The 3,469-nt window shown below is 61.9% G+C and overlaps 1 long non-coding RNA gene across 1 annotated transcript in view; it reads right to left on the reverse strand.

Moving 5' to 3' along the window:
- The window catches only part of LOC144233807 (uncharacterized), a 5,363-nt gene extending 2,054 nt beyond the window's left edge, over positions 1-3,309 (reverse strand). Inside the window, exons 1-2 of the long non-coding RNA XR_013335763.1 lie at positions 3,061-3,309; positions 2,475-2,561 (exon numbers count right to left, since the gene is read on the reverse strand). This is a non-coding gene — a long non-coding RNA (uncharacterized LOC144233807). The remainder of the gene's footprint in view (positions 1-2,474; positions 2,562-3,060) is intronic.
- Between the last annotated feature and the right edge of the window lie 160 nt (positions 3,310-3,469).

Here is a 3,469-nt window from a genome sequence, read left to right on the forward strand (position 1 = left end):
AGCCGGGAGGGCCAGAGAGGAAGGTGGTCTGGCCTAGCCCGTGGGCAAGGCAACCAGACGGAGGCTCTGAACCTCGCCCCTGGAGGAGGGGCCTCCCCCTTGACTTCTGAGGGGCTCCCAGCTGGGGGATGAGGAGACACACGTCCTCTCCCCAGGGACACTCTGGGCCAGCCCCGTGCAGCCCCTCATGTTTGGACAGTCACTTCCTGTTTGCATAGCTGACGGGCCCGAGGGCCGGGCTTGGGGCCCGTGTCCAGCCTTGGAACTTTCTCCAAGGGGAGAAACGAAGGGTCTCTTCTTTGTTTTACCCGAACGGAACTGTCTCCCACGGCCTGACCACAGGCCCCGCTGCGGATGTTGGGGGGCCCTTTACACTGGAAGGTGGGTTTGTCTCCATGGCACCACGTAACCCTCACAAGCACTGGGCCAAGGTAGAGGTTTCATCCCCATTTTACTGATGGTGGGAAGTGAGGCTCTGAGAAGTGAAGTAACATGCCCAAGGCCACACAGCCAGAAAGTGGAAAAGTGAGGTCAGCCTGCCCCTACCCCCTGTAGTCATTCTTTCTTTCTTTCTCTTTCTTCCTTCCTTCCTTCCTCCCTCCCTCCCTTCTTTCCACTGCACCTTTTTTTGTGGACTCACAGTCACAATATGGCTGCCGCACCGCCAGGCCTCACGTCTGCCTTCCAGGCATTGGAAGAAGGATGGGCGCTGCTGAGGGTGGGGAGGATTTTCTTCAAACGAGCTTTGCCTTTGTATCCAGGGAGACTAACCCCTTCCCCAGCGGAACGTGCCCCTCCATCTCCTGGGCCAGAACCGTGTCACATGGTCACTCCTGTCTACAGGAGAGTCTGGTCACACTCCTGCCCCAAACGAAACTAGGTTCTCTTGGTGAGAGAAAAAAGAGGTGCAGATATTGCACAGGCCCCAAGGAGACGCCCGGGGAATGAGAAACCGAGGACCCGAGAAAGAGCAACACTGTGAGGGTCACGGTGACGCGGAGGTGGCCTGTCGCCCGTCTTCCTGCCCCCATAAACATGCCCCCAGAGCCATGCCCAGCCCCGGGGGGCAGACCCCCTCGGCCCGTTTTCTGTGATCAGAGTTTGTGGGCCGACTTGCCCCAAAGCTCTCCTTCTTTGAAGAAGGGAAAGGNGCCGGGCGTGGGGCCGGTGAGCCGCTCGACGGCCTGAGAGGCAGGGGTGATTTTACCTGCACTTGCTGGGTGAGAACCAAGGCCAGAGAGGAAGCGGCCCCCAGCAGCCCCGGCCACACCCCAGGCCAGGCTGGCGACACNTGACGCGCTCTGACCTTCTCGTAACCTCGGAGGTTGGTATCTGAGCCGCTGTTTTTCCAACGAGGAAGCAGAGCCCTGGGGTGGCCTCTAACCAGACCCAGGCCGTCCCGGGGCCCTGGTGACCTCCCCAGCAGCGGGCCAGCGTCCCTTCCCCGCTCTGCCGTCGCCCTAAAATGGTGCCTCGGTTGCCCGGACTCCCATCTACTTCTTCCTCAAGCCCGCACACCCTCTTTCGTGCCGCTCAGTCCCCGTGTTGTGGACCCTGTCGCGACCTTCGTCGCTCCCCCGCTCCTCTGCGGTGATGACAAGCACTCCGGGTGCCTGGGGGCGGCCAGCGGCGAGCCCGTCTTCGGCAGAAGCCATGGTCCTGGAGAAGCCCCATCCCCAGGGCTGCGGGGCCCCCCCACCGGCCCCCCATCCGCCTCCTCCACGGCCTGACTCGGCCGACTTGACCTTCAGTTCTCAGCTTGAAGCTTCGTCACTGCTGAGTCGTATATGGGGACAGCGCCCAAGCCAGCAAGTGGGGGTCCTGTCGCCTCGGGTCACGGGTGAGCCGGCCCCTGGCTGGCACCCGGCTGCGCGCAGGAGCCTCGGAGGAGGAGCTGGCCTGGCGAGGTCTTCGGTGCCTCAGCCCCTGGGGCGTTAGGACCCCAGCCCTGGGGCGCCGGGTGGCTCAGCCGCTGAAGCGTCTGACTCTTGATTTCAGCTCAGGTCATGATCTCAGGGTTGTGAGGTCGAGCCCCACGTCAGGCTCTGAGCTGCTCTCCCCCTGCACCTCCCCTGCTCGAGTTCTCTCTCTGTCTCAAAAAAAAAGTTCACTTTCTCTCCCTCTACTGCTTGTGCTTCCCCTCCCCCTCTAAAACGACAACATAAAACACACACACAGACACACAGAGACACACACACACACACCATGAAACAAACACCCAGTCCTGGCCGTTCTGACTCGTCTGGGCATTTCGGGTCTGTCTCCCGCTCCCCACGCAGGCTCCTCCCCGTTTTTGACCTTGGCTCCGTCCCCTCTTAAACGGAGACTTTTCACCCAGTTCTGCACCTGCTGGTACGTGGGGGACCCTCAGCACCTGAACGAATTCACCCTCCTGACGGGAACCCAAGAGAACGGACAGTAAATATGTAAGCAACCGAGGGTGCTCACTTCTTAGTTCCACGTTTCGTACGCACCTTCCGTGGGGGACGGGGGTGCGTCGGGTGCCCAGGAAGGGCGGGGACGTGTCTGCTGCTCTCGAGGCTCCCCTGGGGCCCGAACACCTGTTAGGGTGCAGAGGTGCTGTGTGCAGGGGACCCCGGGGGAAGAACTGTTTTCACAGCGGTGGGAGTCGGTCCCAGATCGTACGGACTCAAAGGGGTCTTCAGGCCTCCGGGAGCGAGACAGGACCCAGGGGCTCAGCCGACCCGCCCAGTCTGCCAGGAGGGGGGACCTGCGCCGTCGCGGCCCCGTCCGGCTCCGGGCTCCCGCTTCCCAGGCCGCTCACACCCCCGCGTCTCAGACAGACAGAGACTCAGGTCTTCACACCCCACAAGACGGTCCCTGCTCCCAGCAGAGTTGTGAGCACGTAGACCTTTCCGAGGACGGGAGGGAGCGGAGGTGGCACCGCACTGATCCCGATTCGTCCAGCATCCTTCGCCCCCGCGCCCCGCCCGGGTCCCTTCTCCCAGCCACTCTCCACCTTTCTCTTCTCTGTTTTCTCTTTCCTCCCGCCAGCCAGCTCTCTTAACGTGAGTGCCTGAAAGCCTGACTCTGACTCACTCGGTTTCGGAAAGAAGGTGGCTCCTGGGAAAGTCTAGGCAGACCAGCTTCAGGCATGGCTGGATCCAGGTGCTCAAACAGTGTCACCAGGATAGAGAAGCTCTGCTTCTCTCTCAGGCCAAGTTCTCTCTGCTGGTAGCCGTTGGGGCACTTCCCTCTTCGGAACTCTTAAGTCCAGTAGAAAGATCACTTCCTGTCCGAGGGCACCCCGCTGAAGTCCTGGATCCGGACATCACTGAACCCACTTGGAAACATTCACCCCTGAACCCACCAGAGGTGGGGGGAGGGGCGGGGGGAGGACCTGACGTCTGATTGACCAAACCTGAGTCACCTGCCCCCTGTGGAGCCACAGCGGCCCCCTCGGACCCGGGACCGAGCCCCCAGCCCCTCCCGGGAGAGAGGAGGACAC

Source organism: Crocuta crocuta, unplaced genomic scaffold (assembly GCF_008692635.1).
Source record: "Crocuta crocuta isolate KB4526 unplaced genomic scaffold, BGI_CrCroc_1.0 scaffold296, whole genome shotgun sequence".
NCBI lineage: Eukaryota > Metazoa > Chordata > Mammalia > Carnivora > Hyaenidae > Crocuta > Crocuta crocuta.